At 27.0% G+C, this 21,118-nt stretch overlaps 1 protein-coding gene across 1 annotated transcript in view; it reads left to right on the top strand.

Annotated features, from left to right (window-relative positions):
- The first annotated feature begins 10,464 nt into the window (after window positions 1-10,464).
- LOC132929481 (uncharacterized) overlaps window positions 10,465-21,118 on the top strand; it is a 204,876-nt gene continuing 194,222 nt past the window's right edge. The window contains exon 1 of the mRNA XM_060994860.1: window positions 10,465-10,468. The gene's annotated coding sequence lies outside the window, so the exon portion shown is untranslated. The remainder of the gene's footprint in view (window positions 10,469-21,118) is intronic.

Raw genomic sequence — 21,118 nt, forward strand, 5'->3', positions numbered from 1 at the left:
TAAATATACGTTATCTATTATCAGTTAATTTTAAAAACATATAAAACAGTGCTGGCAACATTGAAGTATTTTAAATAATATCTTAAACACCATAAATCATAATAATAACATTGTAAATATAATAATGGATAATAATATTATTAATATTATAATACCTATGATATTGTCTGATTTCGAATCTCCTAACAATTACAAATCGTGTCTGTCCAGGCAGTTTGGTCCACAAAAATATGAAACTACCATGATATATCTAACCAGTTACCACTAACCATGAATGTTAGCCATTTCAAAATAATTCAGTTCTATACGTGCGCGATGTGTGTACTTGGTACTAAATACTAATACAAACAAAATGCATTATAATTTTCAAGTATTAAAATTTAAGGTAATAAGGTGGTCTCCCCGATTTGGCCACACTTACTTTCTTTTCATTTCTTTAAACTTTCGTCGAATGACTCCCACTCCTGATGTACTTACTGTCCTCAACAACTCCGAGATTTATGGCTCTACCCATCTTATAATCAGCTGATCGAAATATAATGGTTGCCACCAGTATACAATTAAGTAGGTAAGTACCTATAGTGATTCAAAAACTTAACTAAAATATACATAGTACTTAGATATATTGTGTTAAAATTATAAAAAATTTAAATTTTAGTTACCAATATTTTAAATTATTTATAATTTTTAAAAATAAATTTATACAACGGGAACGGTACACAGTTGTTGGAAATTTCGTATCTATTCAGAAACTTGTATAATATAGTCGAGAGCCAATTCGTATAAAAATTATGAACCTTTATGACTTCAGAAGGCCACTATAATAGTATGTGCCAAATTATCATCAAAGTGTACTCCCAAAATATTAATAGTAAATTATTTTAAAATAATTACAGTAATAATATAAAAAGTACCTAGGTATTAGATTTATAGATAAAACATTTGAGAGCGTTTACCAGTGTATTGAGCGGGCGGGAGGCAAATCCTGCTTATATAGGTAGTTGTATTTATACAAAATATTATTTAAATTATTGATTAGGTGATTTATATGTAACATAAAAATTGCTGGATAAATTATAATGTACACGAATTAATTAGTATAACAATATTAATAAATAATTATATATACATAGTACCTATACTATGTGTCTATGTAATAGTAATAATATATACTGAAGTAGGTATACCTATAAGGCTATACATTAAACAATTTAATGTATTGAAACACAATGGTAAACTTTGTCACTTTGAACTAAAACATACTAGGTAACTAAACCGATAATATGCTTTTTTATAGATAGGTATATGAATTTTTTATATATACTGTCAATAAAATATCAAATTGTATAGTTTAAGTTTTCAACTCATAGCTAAAATCAGAAATGTATTAAAATTACTATTTTAATTTATAAATTAACCCTAGAAAATTAAAAGGTTGGTAAATAAAAGTAGGTATAAAGTTACGATATGTCTATATGTATAATAATAAATTCATTGTTAGCTAAAAAGAAAAAAAAATTACACTCGTCTCACTCAAATATTAGCGACATTAAATAATGCAATTGTATAACAATAGATGTGGTATAGGTATTTCAATTTGAATCATTACAATCGAGTACATATTATTTTCAAGACACGTGACCTAAATTACAATATTGAGTATAAAATATTGTACAGGAAATAGAAACGCAATTACGTACTGCGTTTAATAATATAAGTATTCTTAAAAGCTTTATCTAATTGAGCCTACTTGTTGTCGTGCATTTTGAATTTTGTACCTATTATTTGAAAGGCTTCATGAAATTAAAGGCGTGCTCTAATACAATACATTGCAATGAAAAATAAAATAAGTTCTGCAATTGTATAAAGTTTTAATAAAATATTTTAAAAACTAAAAAATATTTTATTTTGTACGTAAAATAGGTAATAAAAGTAATATAATTGAATTATAAAACGACTATAGTACTTATTATTGATACTTTACTAAAAAAATATTACAATCCTATTTAAATTCGTCATTATATAGAACAGATTTCTAGCTTAGTCTGATATAAATTTAGAGCATACAGAAAAATATTCAACTTCAGTCGAGTCGCTATAACTCAAAAAGCTTGATTTTTTTATTGCCCTAGAAATATAAAATAATTATAATTCGAGTTAGATACCTCAAATAATATATATCTCGAAAGGAATTTTTATCTCCCTTCGACTTTGAGTTATCGCGACTCGGCTGCACTACAACTTCCAAGCCCTATTTAATATATATATATATACTTATTACTTATTAGTTTACATAGTATTTACACATATTTTTATCACATTTAGTCTGAAATTTTGCCCAAGATGCCCCTTCCTAAAATATATTATTCTGGATTCTGGACCCGGGCTGATATTAATGAAATAATGATACTGAGGATTATGTGTATACTGTACCTACAGGTATTAATTTTAGTACCAACAATCTATAATATATTGATTGACCTTCACTCTGTAATGACAATGTTATTATTGTTATTATAGATGACGGCCGTGCGTCTCTGCCATTCTTATACCACAGCTTTAAGGTTAATATATTATTTTATACCTACATAATATACAAAATACATGTCTTTTGTGGAAATACTTTAATACTACCTACATTATGGATATATATATATATGTACATTTATGTGTATATAATATATATATATTAATACTTTACATAGATACAAATACATATATTAATATTTCAAGATATTTTTAAGTCTGTAATAAAACTAACATATTCATCACATATTATAACGATTTAGTATTCGTAATTCGTGAAGTATACAATATACGATACTCGGAACATAAATAAGCGCATATTGCATTTTATATACTATATAAGCCTACTCAAAATGTTCAAATATATAAGGCATCTATATATGATTAGTGGAAATCATGTACCTAGGTTCTTATTTAAGCACACGATGATAATCCGATTGCAATACAACAATCACTGAAGCAATTTCGAAAGTCTTAAGCCATATTATCAATACGTTGATTTAAAACGACGGTTGATATTACATTCAATATACTGTACTGAGAAATATTAATAAAAATGGAATTAAAATATATACGCTCGTTTCGTGTTGACGCAATGACGCCTCTCTTCAGAGTGTACCTATAAAATATTATATATATATATATATATGTAATATTATATATTATACATTATGCATAATATATATATGTATACTATGTATTATGTTTAAACTATATACACCCCTCTTACAGTCTTACGAAATTGTAATGCGAACAAAATCTCATTCATACTTTACCATCGCGGTTTTTCATTTGAACTCATAAGTAGGTACATATATTAAGTAAGTACGTAGAATATAAACTTACCCGATACTCGTATATTTTGTAGTTTAAAAAAAATCTTATATTTTGTCTATAGTTTGATGGTAAATTTAAATTAACTATACATGCTTTGGATAAAATGTAACAATGGATATTACATATTTTTATTTGTTGTAAAAATATGACGAGTATTGAAAAACCAACGTAGTTTTTCTAATTTTGTATAAATCTATCTTTAAATCCCAGAATTATTCAATTTAAATGTATAATTCGTATTATTCGTAGTTATTTTTTGAATTTTTTTTTCTATTCTAACATACCTTTTTTTCATATTAAACCGACAGCAGAAAAGGCTCCGTTTGCACAATACTACTCCTCTGCTGCCACCAATTCTAATATACCTATATAGATATACATATTATACATATATATATGTTAGTGTTAATGTATGAATAAATTCTATAATTCTATAAAATAACTAATTATTTTATAAAATTACGGATACTTTCAGTTAATGATTGTTAATGTATTGAATGAATCCATATAAATACATATTAACTAGATATTTTATAAACTAACAATAACGGTTTAGTTAACGTCTTTGAAACTATTTTTGAATCTAAATATAAAATATAAATATTCATTTTGCAAAAGTTAATTTCTGATTTGTACAACATTGATTTATTAGAATTATTAAATTATTATATACAATTATTCAATTATTATTGTTTTTAAAAATTACAATTTTTTATTAGTAAACGAATTTTTTGGATGGCATTTATAGTTATAAAGTACCTTTTTTTTAAACATATGAACCGTTTTGTGGCGCACTTTCGTTGATATATGCATTTGAAAAACTCTTGATCATTACCTAATGATTTGGATTCGGCCATTTGGATGCCTTTTGAAGAAAAATATCTCGACTAACTAATGACTTCACTAATGTCATCTATTCTAGTCCTAGACTCCCAATTATATCTATTATCTACCAGACTATAAATTTCATACATTAGCGAAAACCCAACTGGCATTCTATAATTATATTTATTAGTAAATCCGTATAATTTATATATTAACGAGCCTATTTAGTAATTTTATAGAACAACTAGTTATTTGATAAAATAAGGTATTAGGTACATACTATATCGCTAACATATATATTATAATTATACCTATAGTAGTTAGTACCTATAACATTATTTTTTTTTACAAATTTACAGTATAATTAATAAATATGTAATATGTCATATTATACGATAAATGACCTGATATAGTAGAGATATTTTACAATATATTAACAAACATTTTGTCGTTTTATATACCGTGAGTTGCTGGAGAATTGAATGGCAGTCGGCGGTATAAATATAAATTTCATATAACATATAATATCAATAGTATTATCGACGCATCATCAAGGTGGTCCGATACTTTGAAAGTAGCAGGTATTTATTACATTGTTGACATGTATATTATTATTATTATTATTATTATTTGATGGTATTCTCCACGACACCAATCGCCGAATTTTTCACCAGATCATTGCAGGATTTTTTCAGGTTTTTTGAGTAATATAATAATACTATGCTACACAATAATGCCTATATTATAATATATTATAACATAATAGTCGCCTGCAGTTTTTATTAGAGCCGACATAACAGTAATAATGATAACAATAATAAACGGGTAGCTGGTGTGTTATATTATTATATATTATTGTGCTCATTTGCTCATTGTATACAGATGAGATTCCCCGAAAAATTTCACCAAGCAATACCCAAAAGAGTTCGCCGATGCCATTTATCCTTTCTCAGTTTCACACGGTCATGTATGTATATTGTATAGGCTCTCTATATCAATAATATACGATACTTACTATTAAAATGTACCAACCGAGGGATGCCCAGAGTTGTTGCAGTATCGGCGTCTTGCACACAATGATCTTTTTACAGTGTTAGATTTTCAGTGGCGTAATGTAAATTTTTTAATAGTTTTACTAGAATACTAATTTATGTTTAGGCATATTATTTGCTTATTATTAGAAATTTAATAACTAGATCAAAAATTCTACCAAAAGGCACAATTCATTCTCGATGTTTTAAACATTGGAGAAAATACTCTGGTCAAGAATATATCTATATTATTTATTTTAATACTTTACTATCCGTCTAATATTATAATCATAATTCATATTTCATAACAATAAATAATAAACAACATTATTAATTATTGATATATTACTATTTAATTTTTAAATTTATCTATATTCTAAATTATCACGATTTGTACTTTAATACTTATAGAAAAATCAAGTGTAGAACATTAAATAATGTTATACTCCACTTTTAACATATCTCGATATTAAAATAGTACCTATAAGTGTATAACTGTCACATACTCACATAAGTGAGGACTGGACTCACCAACCTCGCTCAAATTTACAAATACATAATAAAACACAAAGAACAACTCAACTAGCTGTAGTCAATACTCAAAGTAATGAATCCCTCACAATAAAACATGATATATTTCTGCAATGCTCGACATTCACCAAGGTAAGGAAAATTCGTAACCACACGAGAAAAGCACTTGAAGAACAAAATAGTAAACAACCAACAATCACTCAATTTATGACTTAAAAAAAAAATAGAATAAATAAATGTATTAATAGACCCATCGATTTGAGTTCAGAATAGTTATTTTACATTTATACAAAGAAAATAACATTACGCGAGAACATTATATTTATCTTAATATTATAAATAGGTATCGTTAACAATAATAATAATAATAATAATAATAACAATTATAATAGGTATGTCATTGAAATAATGTAAATAAAAAATGTATACCTTTTGTAATACCTTAGTAATGTTTTTAGTTGTAGATCGGCTATATGCGCAGGACGTTTGGAGATAGTGTATATCTTATTAGTAATAAACTAATAAGTAATAACTAATAAGATATAAAGCAAATATAATTAATCTCATCGGCACAGAATGTCGTATACTTGTGTAGAGATATTCATATTATTTCATATACTTGTTCATTAAATGTATAATATGTTAAATTACCTATAGTAATTACTAATTAGTATAATATTTATTATTTAATTAAGTAATCATAGTTAATATTTTAATTAGGTACTTATACATACCCCACTATAAACCCACTATAAAATGCTTTAGACTCTGTAGAGAATATTATAGTTGAGCTTAAGTAATTTAAATGATGGTACATACTATACTTTTTCAAAAGTATATAAATGCTCAATAAAATACAATATAACCGTAACTAATGTATGATAGCGGGTTTTGTAATTTATAATAAAATCAAATAAATTTAGTATATATTATATACATAAGACATTAAAACTAAAATGTTATCTATACGACTATGCCTATTATAGTACCTACCTACTTATGCATTTTGTTTATACCAAATGGTGTCGCGATACTAAAAGTTTCTGAAATAATTGTAATTTGCAAGTATTCAAAAAACAACATCTAATTTTCTTGCAAACAAGAACAAATATTTCAAATATATATTTTAAGGGCTAATTTATTAATGTAAAATAAATATGTATTAATAATATTGTTCATCTATCATGTGTGAATATAACTGATAATCACGAAATAATATTAAATACCTTTTTTATTTACTACATGTAGTATATGTATATAATATCAAAATTTAGTAATATTATAGGTATATATTTATGTAGCCTGGTAGGTGCCAACTGCATAATGACATAAACTATAAAGAGAACATTTGGACTTAAAGTGTTTGTGTATATATTTGGTGAAAATAAGCAAATGTGAGGAGAAATACACACACGCGTGCGCGAAAAGAGCGGAAACATAAACTGCTAGAAAGGGAAAAAGAGCTCAAGGAAACTGTTTTCCATTAGTGCGGAATCAAAGGTTTCAAAAGGGCACTTAGAAACAATACTCGGGCGTGGCGCAGTGTGCGGCAATTCCATTGTATGTACTTATAATAAATCTCGAGTTTAAAAACGCTTTTGTATTCGGTATTCGTAATTACTCGGAAAATTGGGTTTGATACAAATGGAATGTAATTCGACGTAATAGTAAATTGACGAGTGACCTATTGATTTTATTATGAGCTCACTGCAGTATAGCGGTGGACGTGTGACTAAAAAATGTCGGTTTTGCGCGCAAACGAAATTTGTGCGTGTCACGTATACCTATACAGTATACACCAATTGGTTTGAAGGGCATTAGCCCTTACCTCAAAACGTGTTCCGTCTATACATACAGAATATAAGAAAGGAAAAATCTTATATACTAATTAATAATGACAAAGTAATTTGATTATGAATTTATAATTATAATATATAGTATGTATATTTTTTAGAGTCTTTAAATTCTTTCGGGGGGGGGGGACCCCTAGACTCTCCACTCAGTTATGGCCTTGCGCTCTGCTACACTTAAACTTTCTTTTAATCAACGAGGCGATATATTAATTTTCAGCTATAACGATAATACTATAGGTAGTCTATAATAAGTATTAAAGTATTATAATATTATTTTATATTCGCAAATTATATTATTATTTATATGCGATGTGCCTATTACCTATATTAATAAACATGGTTTTGTGCATAATACGTGTGATTACAGTTTTACACTTATACTATAAAGTATAAATACGTCCTACACATATTAAATATTTTAATATTTTATAGACTTATAGACCTTATAGTAGTACACTAGTACAAATATGTACAATACCACCGGATTATAACATATTATTATATTTCGTCGTATATATTGTACACACGATAATATAATAATATGGAAATGTACACGTGTGTTATAATATTATGTAGTATGTAGTATGTATACAGGGTGTACCCTTTGCAGCGGGCGAGGATCCCGTGTGCGGTGCGGGATAACTGGAAGCTAATCATAATAAAAATGTGTATTATATTATAATAATAATGTATAAGCGAAACGGTGTGGCACACAATAGCCGGACGAGAACGTGTTGGACCCAGTCCGTCGTCATTATTGTTGTTAATCAGCCATAATATATGTGTGCGATTTTTTTTCTCTCCATTTCCCCGTCCTAATTGGACGAACATTGTATTAATAATAATCGGACTAGGAAAGCCGCGGGACACGACGGCGGTGCGACTGCGACGTCGGTCTTCCGTGCGTATCCCACGCTGTTCGCACGATCACTGCAATGTATAATAATAATAATATAATATGCTCATTGCTCACACACACACACACACACACACACACGTACTTACGTAGGTATATAAATATATATTATTATTATTATTAGTATTGTACAGACCGCGAGCGAAATAGCGAAATCGAAAGAACGCGACCGCTGGCCCGGAAAATACCTGTGCGATATTACACCAACTCGCATATACACAGAACATATAGGTTTATTATATAAATATACTTTTGCCCGTCTAGCAGAATATCCGTTTGACACGATCCACTGCGTTATATTATTCTTGATTCGTCTGAGAAATAAAATTTGCATTTTGTTTATGCAGTGCCTATATTGGAACGGGTGCGCGTACGTGCGTGTACAAAGGGGCATTTAACGGCATTTATCTGAGTTGCACGCGGAGGTAGACTTTTGATATAATATATTATTATGTGTGCAGATCCATATACTTTGATATTTTACGAGATTTTGAATATAATTTACCGTTTATGCACTTAACAAACGAAAATATGACGGGATACTATTGCGGCGCATAATATATTAATATTGTAATTAGTAATAATTATTCTATTAATAATATATTATTATACAGAGTGGGCCATTATATTCTCATATTTTTTTAAAAGATTATTAGCACACGAAGATGGCGGAAATACTCACTCAGCACTCTGCATGTAATATATATATTATATAAGTTAGAAATTACTTATCATTTATCAGTTATTATGTATTATATTTTATTAATAATACAGGTAACTTATTCGTTGTTTTTGGTTCACACTATTGAAACTTTGTGAGTAGACGATTTTTGGTATTGAATGAAAAACAAATCTCATTTAGGTCGTTTGAAAAAAAAATGTAGCTGCTATAAATGGTCAAATAAAAGCAACGATGTGAGAGATAGTTATGTAAAGTTGATCTGTCGGAAATATCATTTATACTAACACCAAATCACGAAACCAAAAATATTATTAATCTGTCACACGCGTTACGCTAAAATGTTAGCAACAGGAAACCAAATTTAACTCGTATGTATTTTGTACGGACAACGAAGTGCACATGAATAGCTAAAAATAAAATAAAAAAAATCGGAAGAAAAAAATATATAAATATATATATTCTGTGCGTTAAAATAGCCGAAATAGTCGTAAATCGAATAATGTATTACTTAACAGTTTTACTTTTTTAGCAACCATAACATTGTGATTTTTTATTGCTCTGCAGTGTCAAAGTTTTGTTTAGAGCATATAGGGGATTAGAAGTTGGGACGCATGTACAAAATTGAAAATAATATATAACTTAAAAGAAGTATAATATTTTATAGGCAGGTGTTCACAGCGCGCTTATTTTTGGGTCAAGTGCCAAAATTTTCCAATCAAGGTTTTGAAAATTTTTCATATGCCCAAAGAAAAATTATATTTTCTAAGGATATAACTAAAGTTACAGATTTATTATAAATTATTTTATTTAGTAAGCACACATTTTTTTGTAATTATAATTTTTTAAATGTTATTTATATTTTATGATTTGTTTCTTTGAATTTCTTTAAAAAAACTTAATAAATACCTAGCATAATTTTTAATAATTAAAATTTTTCATGTGCCATTAAAATTTAACCAACTTGCCACCTTTTGCACGCGTGCCGTAGGTTAACCCCTTCTGCTATAGGACTAGATATATGATCGGCCTAATACGAGTCTACATATCATTCCTACATTTGGCGAATCACCAGCTTATCAAAAATCTCTCAAAATTATTTATTTACGAACGTTATACTCGTATATCTGAATAAATTATATATTATATGAGAATAATTATAGTAATCAATTTCTATGAATTCTTGACTAGCTCTTTGTAATTCATATGCTCTACTATAGTTTGCCAGGAAAGTCAAACTTTTCACAGGTGGACCTATACCTAGAGTATCGTTTACGATTTAAATATTAATTTATAATACTTGTACAACATTAACATATATTATATGATGTGATTTATATTCAAATGGCGTATAATTTAAAAATAAATCCATTTAATAAATTAATATTATCTATAGACAATTATGAACCCGCTAGCGCATTACGTCTTAGGCGTACATTAATTCGGCTCGTTACGTTTGAAACGTATTTCACGGTGACCCAACGGTGGCAAGAATATTTTATGACACGTCTTTATAAAATGCACATATTATTTATTTATTATGTGTTCTAATGGTGGTACAACGATTGGCCAAGTTGGCAGCAGAGACGGTCCCGCGAGTCTGCAATTACAGTCGTATTATATTATAATATACAATATATATACCTACCCCTGCGGGCTGCGTGTTATATATGATATTACACGCTTTAAGTCGCGGTGACAGGGTGGTCCCAATTTTCCTTAAGACCACATGTCAAAAACACGATGTTGCACAAAACGTGTGTGTGTGTGTGCTCGTGTTTTGGCCTTTACCCGGGTGCAATGGATCGAACAAACGTTGTTGACCGACAAAAAACTCGAAACGGCATAATATAATATAATATATAATATAAAAACGTGGCCGTATGTAGTGATATATTTATGTTGTATAAAGGTACCTATATATAATATATAAGTATTGTAATAGTAACATATTATTAAATGCATGGCATTACCAGCAATGTTATAATATAATATATTATATTATATTACAGGTACGCACGTATAAAATGTATCGTCGTCGTTGTCGTCCATATTATTATCGTATAATACGACCCCACCAGGTGTTGCGGCTGACAAACAACACCTACGCACAATGGACGCGAAATCGTCCGAGATTATGTGTCCTCATGTGTAAATACGCCGCGACGAAACATCATATTATTAACATGACCGCGGATTGGCGGCGAGAAAAAGGCGAGTTTTTACACACAACACAATAATAATACATTATTGCCATTATAATATGGGTAAAGGTGTTTTAAGGAGGTGCACCTAATATGTGCATAATATGTGTATAAACATAATGTCCATATATATTGTAATGACACGCATGCACGCGCGTTAGGTTCATTATTGTGCGCGTATTTTCTATACGCGTTTCTTTATTGAGAACCGGCTACATATTATTATTTATTATCCGTATATCGATGTCTCAACTTACCGTTATTAATCTTAGTCGACGGTCTTCTCGCGGAGATGCTGCGCGCACACTGCCGATCTGTTACAGTATATATTATTATATAGCTATTACGCGAACTATATATAATATACACAATAATGAATATTCATCACACGTGACACATACCGAAGTGCGATTTGAAATATACATAAATTGAGTATGTGCCGCAGTGGCGTAGTGTAATAAAAATGATAAAAATTAAAAAATAGAAGAAAGCGAACCATTTAAAGAGCTAAGCGAGGGTCATGTGAATTATAAGAAACTGTTAATACTATATTAACTTTGAGGTTAATGTTCTAAGGAAAATAGTCAATAGGTAATAAACAGGCTTAAAAGATATGGACGGTATGATGATTTTACAATAATAATTAAGGTTAATTATTGTTAATTTATAAACATATTATTATATTTTTTGTAAAAATCACCAGAGTATAATAATATTGTGTTTTACATTTTTTGATTTAACCTAACTTAAATAATATTAAGGAAAAGGATTGTTATTCTTGTAGAACATAAAATTGAATAATTCGTTCGAATTTTGATATATAATTTACATTATGAATAACAATTTCTAGTAAAAAAGTTAAAACAGCTATTCTAATTTGAAAGTAAACAACGATTTGTATCACCACAGGATTACATTTCTTAAATGTTAAAAAAATAAAAATCTATAATTATTTTTAAAATATGATCTTATAAGTATATTTAAAAGTTCCAAAAATCAGAATTTGAATAAACTCATAAATCAATGATCAAATGGAGTGAAAATGGTTAATCATTTATAACAAGCATACGCCCATATAAATGGTTAGGTAACGTTAGGTAATATAATATTATAAAATAATATAGAAAATTAAACATGTATAAGTATACATATATTATATATTATACTCGTATACATGTATATCTTTATGTGTTTTAAAAATAAAAAATTATTATATACTTGGCTGTTCCGGTTAGTGCATGCAGACTTTTGTGAATATTATAATATATTAAAATACATGATATATAAGGATTATTATGTTTTTAAATGGAACAAGTGGTTAGATTAATTGTTTTTGTTTTTGATGAATTCTCTATATAAAATAAACGGCAATACTACATTAGTGTAATAAATTTAATGCAGAATCTGCAGTGATACGACATATAAATATAAGTATACATGGGTTGATGTTTTAACAATAGGTATAATACAAACTACTTCACGTAAACTGGACAAAAAAAAAACACTCTTTTGAAAATTTTTTTTTCGTTACATATTAATATAATAACCTATAATACAATATGTTTTTTATGAGGATTGAGGAGTAACATAATATGTTAGTAGGGACATACGTTATACATTTATAATAATACAACTTAAATATAGCTGCAGATTGCATATTATAACTATCGGAATATGTGATGTCTATATAGATAAATAAACTCATATTTTAAATGTATACTATATTTTTCGTTATACTATAAGAATAACAATTTTCATGATAAAAACATTATACTGGCTTAAAATAATTTTAAATAATTATTTATGAATATTATTTTTATTTTTCATAATAATATTTCTAAAAACTAAGCTTTAACATTTAAAAAAATGACCAATTAAACTTTTGTAATTAATTTTATTTTGAATTAAAGATTAATACTGTTTGGCGGCTCTTGTTCTCTTTCAGAAACAATATGTTATCATTTAACTTTTTTTTATGAAAAAGTACCAATATAATAGCATATTATGTCATAATAAATAAACTTATTTAATAATGATAAATTATTTATGAGTATCATATTATTATTATATATTATATTATTAAAATGTATCATATACATATATATTATTTTAATTTAATTGTTTTGTAAGTATAACGGCTCTATTGTATAGAAAATTTAAAATTTCTCTGTTCAATAACAAAAAAATATTTCATTAAACGATACATTTAATTATTGTACAAAATATTTTCTGCAGTTATTTACTATTCATGATTTTAAGAATCAAAATGATATACCATTCATTTTTGCGCTTTTATTCCGACAAAATAGTCATATTTTTGTATTATTATATTATTTTGTAGGAGTTAATACTAACTTTTGTAGGAGATTACATTAATTTGTAGGAGTTTGCCATTCCCCGTACAGTTGTCAGTTACAGCACTTATAAGTTTCAAGTGTAACTCACTACTGAGTAAGTCCCTATAAATGGGTGTGTTAAATTTAGATTCTAACAATATAATATTCAAAGATATATCACTGTATACGATGAAAAATGATTTTGAACGAAGAGTGTTTAACTTTTTGGTAATCAGGTTTACAAAACAATTATTTTTATAATAATTTGAAAATTTTAACAAATATTTGTATTTTTATTTTCCTGATAATTAAAAAAGTATTGATAATTTTCCATAGGGCTCTAAAAGTACTAACTAGATCCAATAGAAACACTCTTCAAAATTAATAATTCGTCTTTGAACGAAAAAATAAATAAATAAAAAGAACACACATCATTGTAAAATTCATCATTGTTTGCTCTGTTTAGAATCTAAATTGAAAATAATTATAAAATATTACAAAGTTGTTTTTAGATATATGTAGTATAGGTATTTATATAGATTTAAAATGTAAATACCACACTATAAGAGGATAATATTTATTATTTTACAATTAATTATCTTTTAGATTTAGATTGGATTAAAAATTGCAAATATACATATTATACTATTTTATATTATTATAAGCTGTTTGACAGAAATTAATTTTTTTATTTATTCAGTCTAAATAATAACAAAATTGAATGTACAACTACATCAACAGAAAATCCAAAGACTCAACTCAAATGTTAAATGAACAAAATTAATAAAATATGGATTTTCTAACCTTTGTTCTTATATCTTCGTCTGTCAAGTTGAGGCCGTTGAAGGCCATTACTTCCGTGTATTTACTTTATTAAAACTCAATGAAGCATTGCGTGCAACCCTAACGACATTTAAACATCTGAGTAATTCACCGTCTTTAAATCAATTTAAGTTCACGAACAAATAATTAAATATTAAACTTAGCCATTTTAACAATTTTACAATAACTATATAGTGTCTAGCATTCTTTGTAGCTTAAGTTTTTAGCATTGCAATCGACTTATAGGTATATATATATTATATACAACAAAAACTGATAAAATTCACTTCATTACTACCATACATAATAATTGTTTTGACAAATAGTAAAGTTGCCAAATAGTTTCTATTATGTTAAATCTTACAACTAGAAAGTGCAATGTAAAATTATTGTTAATGATATTACTGTATATATATATTTCTTGTTTGCAGGAAAAATTTTTTTTGTATTCAAAATATAAAAAAATATAATTACAAAGGATTATATTAAATTACTTTTATGTATGAATAATAAATAATATTGAAACATAAATCCATAAAGAAGGATTGTTGGTAGGTTTGTTTAGACAAAGGATTTAATGCAAACTTCAAAAATAAATTTAAATACGTGGATGCATATAATACCCGTTTAATAATATTATCAATTATATATTGTTTTCGAGAATTTTTTTTTTAAACAAAATACTTGGAACTCACGAGGTTTTAAAATATAAATCATTAATTACAAAAACGACTAAAGGGAAAACGTCAACAACTCGATACACGCTTGTATTTACAATATATAAAAATAAAACTATATACCTATAATATACGTATCAATATAATATGTAGGTATATACGATCGTATACAATCGTATGTTATAGGATTTATATTATAATATTCTGCGGTCGTCCAATTTTTTTTAATCGACAAATAAAAAGTTGCAAAATTGTCTAATAATAATATTAATATATTGGTAATAATGTGAAATATATAAATATAAAACAGGTAAGTACACATATTATACGAAGGGCCTTCAGTCTTGTGTGCTAGCCATTTATATTGCGTATTATAGTGTATACTCTCAAAACTAATTTATGAATAAAATGGTTATTGTTTTTGTGATGAGCGATTTATATCATTGTTGAAAATCAAATAAAATATATTTTTGGGGTACGAAAATTATTTCCCGCTGGCGAAAACAGTGCACTATGACGGTGTTCGTAGTTTGTTGTTGAATAGAATCGACTATAGTATAATATATTATTATAATTAACAGGTAATACCACAAAATATATTATTATTATATTTTTTTTTATTCTGTGGTAATACCGATAATGATAATTATAAAAATGAATATCTAATGCTATGGTGACAACGTTGTTCGAAAATACCAAATCTATTATCACAACATTATTATTATTTTGAAAATGACATCATAATATGTTACATGGGCACCTTTTTTAGCACCCTAAAGTTTTTAATTGAAATTTTTAAAGCATTGTGCTGAATATATCCTCAAAAAATATTATTGAAACATTACTGGTACCAGCCAAATGGGAGGTTAAATTATTGTATTTTATACTGTAAGGAATGCTCAATTAATTTATTTTGGAATTACTTGTCACCAATCATTATGACGCATATTTTTTACGTTGTTTTAAAAAATGTTTTATTTTAAACAGAATACAGATAGTTTAATTTTCATTAAATATATAATATTTATTTTGTGAAAACACTGAAAAAAAATTAGTTCATAAAGCTTTAGATGGAAATTTTCAGGTAATTAAAAAATTGTATTGTAACTAAATGTAAAAGTGGTAAAATTAACATTAAGAATACATTGTGATTCGTTTATAGTTTAAATTTATTTTTATTTTAATGTTATGTATATTCTTAGATTTTATGCTTATAATAAAAAAATGTTCATAACGAAAATAAAAAAATATTCAACTCCACAGCTAAAATTTAAAAATTATAGTTGCAGCGAGATTAAAATGTAAATTTTTCCTTTTAATACTTAAAGAAAGTCAAGATAATTTGAATAATATAAGACAATTTGCTAAATCAGTGGGTGCATAATATTATTATGTCGAGGTAAGGTATTGTTTGACGTTTTTTTAAATTAATAAATTAATCATTAAATTGTTAATAAAAACTGTCTACATAAAAATACAACCAAACCAGACAAAAACATAGAATTTTAATATGGCGAAACTAAAATAGTGTAGATGATAATTTGTTTTAAACGATTTTAGTAAATAGTTTTTTTTAAGTTAATTTCAAATTTCGCATTCAATTCAATAAAACAGAGAGTAATTGAGTTGTAAATTAATGAATTGTATTTTATTTGTACACATAAAAGTATTTTAATTGTTAATCCAAGTCTAGAATATTTTATTTGACTTTTATTTTGACGGAATCGTACCCAGTTGCTGTGTACCAAACATCTTTGTATATAACCTGGCGCCATCTGTTTGGCGAATATTCAAACATTATGAAGCGCGTAACAGATTATTGTACATTATTGAATACCTACTACTCGAACAAATTGTTTTCAATTAAATTTCGGTTTTTCTTATGAGGATAATATACCTATAATTAATTATTTAATATTAAATAATTATTGAATTGTGTACATACTATTAAGTATTAACTTATTTTATCGTTCAGCATTCTGCATTATAATAATATAATGTATTAATAATTTATTAGGTACCTTTCTATGTATAAATATAGTATATTCTTTGTATTTTCGTTCTGTTTATTAACTAAAATTGGAATTGAAGCAAATTAAAATAATTTTTTAATGATAAATGAACACACTCTGATTAATGGAAAATACATTCTTTGTCTACAATAGATACTTGTTAATAAACAAATAGATTGCGATTAATATTATATAATGCGCAGTTATTGATACGTGTTGCGATCAATAATTTTTAATATCATATCAATAACTGCATACAAAATATATTGACAACTATAAATATTTATATAATATATATTTTATTATTACGTTTTGAAAATATGTATTATTGCTTAATATACTGGAATTTTATAGTTATTGTGCAAATGCATAGAGCGCGCCCTGATACTTATATGATATTATGATTTATGTAAATATTGTAATATTATTCAATACATATCTGTTGAAATGGTTATAGTAGGTATTAAGCGTTTTAGATAATTTTAACTCGTGATGATCAATAGTAATAATTGGGTATGACGATATTTTTGATGTGAGCTCGTTAAAAATGTGTTTAATCCGATTTTACTCTTTGTCCTATATGTACTTACATTACAAAATTCACGTTCATAATTTTCAGAGCTATCCTTCAAATTATTAGTACCTATATAAAATAATAAATGATAATATTTTAGTGAATTTTAAGAGTTCAAACAATAAAATAAGTAACCAAATAACTAATAAATCAACGAAAGTATAAAAATTATTATATAACTAGTTTAGTTAGTAGTTACATTAAATGTATTGAAATGACTCGATTGTCATGTAAGACCTCAGTTATTACGTGTATTTTTAATTATATAAAATAAGCGTTTTTAGTTTATAGTGACTTTGTTAAGATTGTTATGTGTCGCTCGTGGGGTATTCAATAGTCAATAATAATAAAATGTAATAATCCAATAATTTTCCTGGTTTAGGTTAATATTTTTAGTATAATGGTGATATTACTTTTTAAAATTAACTTGGTAATTTATATAGTACAAAATATATTACACGATATGGTGATATCTAGTTATTTAGGCATATAATTTTTTTCATAGAAAAATATTTTTTTATTTTATGGTTTTACTGTTTTAGTGCTCTTGCGGCTTGCACAAATAGTGTTACTAAATACAATTTTACTATATTTTTATTTTTGAACATATTACAGGCTAGTCAAGCCACTATTATTATTCTTCATATTTTTTTTTTAAACATAATTCTTTATTTAACAATCTGTTACAAATTTTAACAATAAGCTTAATTAATACAATAATAAATAACACAGGAATAACGGAAATTCTTCATAATTTAATTATCTATTTATATTTTATGGTTTAACTTAACGTATTATTTATGCATATTACTATAATATTAGTGCTGATAGTACGGTACACTAAACTTAGTGTTTAGTAGATATCTACCAGTGTACTACATAATGTTTTTTCACCATAGGTAATTTGATAATAAAACCAAATTATGCCAATTTTAAATTATAATTGAACATCTACTAAAATTGTGTATTACCTATACATATTTATACATGATGCATTATATAAATAAATCATTTATTTGGGGGACAAAATGTAAGAAGTTTAATTGTAGTTTTATATCTATAGCCACGCCAAAAGTGTATAGGACTGAAGTACAGCATTACAAAAGTTTGGAGATAAGAAGCCGGGAAATTATATAATATTTAATAATATTTATTAGTATAAAATTAGTGGTATGGGGGTTTTGTTTTGTAGTCGGTGTCACTCATGTCGCTAACCCTAAACTCGTTTATATCACATTAGAAAGGGGTGAAAAGGATTTAGGAGTATAAATAATAAAATCGATATCGTATCGGGGACATAAACGACGACAGAAGTGATGAACACGATAAATAATATTAGATACATCTTATATGTCGTAACCTATATATATTAAATAATAATAAACGATAATAAATATTAACCATTAATGTGGTGGGGTGGATTACATAGTTATAAGTATTATAACCATTGCACACGCGGAGTGTCTATACATAATAAATACGTATACTAGTGCTAGAAGTGTTAGGGCATAAGGATAAAATATTATTAATAGGGATTTATTTAGATAAGATATAAATGATAAATGCATTTTTAATTTTTATCTAAATATAAAATAAATATTCATGTAAGTATTTTAGTATTTAGTATGCTCCAACTTGTTTTCAAAACAGACCGATTTTTAAATATTTCATGCGGAAATTAATGGTAGATATAGATAATATTTTGGTGTAATATGATGGCAATATCATAGTAATAATACGTAGTAATGTAATATTTCCCATAATAAACAAAACGTCCTTTATGATATATCATGCAGTAGTGTACTATAATTTTTATTATAATATTACTAACACATCACGAAATCACTGTGTTTTATTACGTAGCCACCGCCGCAGTTAGTCGATTGAAAATAACGCAACAGTATCATAAATTTGTGATATTTTAGATTAGTTTTTTATGGCTTTGTTTGTAGTAAAGATATCAATGAACTCATTAAAATCTAATATTTTTAATTTTTAGTATTCAACATCTACCAAGACAATCAAAACTGGCTCTAACACCAATATCGTATTAAATTATTGACGATTATCTTATATTGTGAACAATCAACACATTTCTGTCCATACAAACCATATCAAACAAGTCCATACATACTAACACCAGAAAACGGAAAAAGAAAAACCACGGCAGTGGGCCGCCGCTCGGTACTTATATAAACGATCGTCAATCATTTCTGCACCGCGCCAGCAGCAAAGTATCAACGGTGTACACACGCGTACACAGTAAAATCAATTAATAATATTATGGCAAATCGTAAGTACATAAACTACGGCGCTTTGCCCGCACCTCTAACCCGGTTGTGCACTGGATATATATAAACGCAACGTCCGATACCTAGACACGCGCCCTTCACGATTAGCCGCGCTAATGCAATAGCCGTCACATGTCACACACGATATATATATATATATATGTGTATATTATATTCTAGCACGGAAACTTTTCACGAAGTAAGCACCGGTAATTACCGTGGCGTGTTTGGCATTATTAGATTAACTCGATCGTAACAACGACGACGCCACCGCCGCCGTCGTCGTCGTTGGATCGTCACGCGCGCGCGTCCATTCGAGAGGACGGTGGTTTCGATACGCGGAATCGAGCACGGTTATGATGAACTCTAAAAGCTAATAAACACGAGAATTTGGCCTGTAAATTCCTTTTTTTTTCATCCCGGTCGTCCACAAACCACGCGTCCTGCAGTGTTCGGGTTTGTGACAATGAACTTGACTTCATTTTAGGTGTAAAAAATAAAATACTAATTATGGACGACTACTCCACGTGGACAGATTTCACATATGTTTACTCGTTATCCTATAGGTACCATTGTACCAATAATTAAGTATAAACTGCTATCGACACATGATAAAAATCTATAAATACAAGCACAGGATTTTTTATTACATTTAATTTTTTAGATTTCTATAGTCATTATAAATAATATAAAGTTTATAATTTAAATATCTAAAATAACAATATAGTTTAATAGTTTTTTTTTTTTTAACTAACTTTAATGATAAAACGTAAAAACAGACTAAAATTACTATAATAAAACTACTATAATGACTATAATGATATTCATCTTCTTCTATTATATAGTTATAAGTGTTATAACCACTAGGTAACCCTTTAAAATATATTATTGTATTTCATAAACATTGTTTATTACACATTTTTTGTCTCGCTTCTATGGATGTTAATTCAATTATCATATCAGGTAAATCATATTATGTACCAATTTAAAATTTACTAATGCTG

This window comes from Rhopalosiphum padi, chromosome 4 (assembly GCF_020882245.1).
Source record: "Rhopalosiphum padi isolate XX-2018 chromosome 4, ASM2088224v1, whole genome shotgun sequence".
NCBI classification, from domain to species: domain Eukaryota; kingdom Metazoa; phylum Arthropoda; class Insecta; order Hemiptera; family Aphididae; genus Rhopalosiphum; species Rhopalosiphum padi.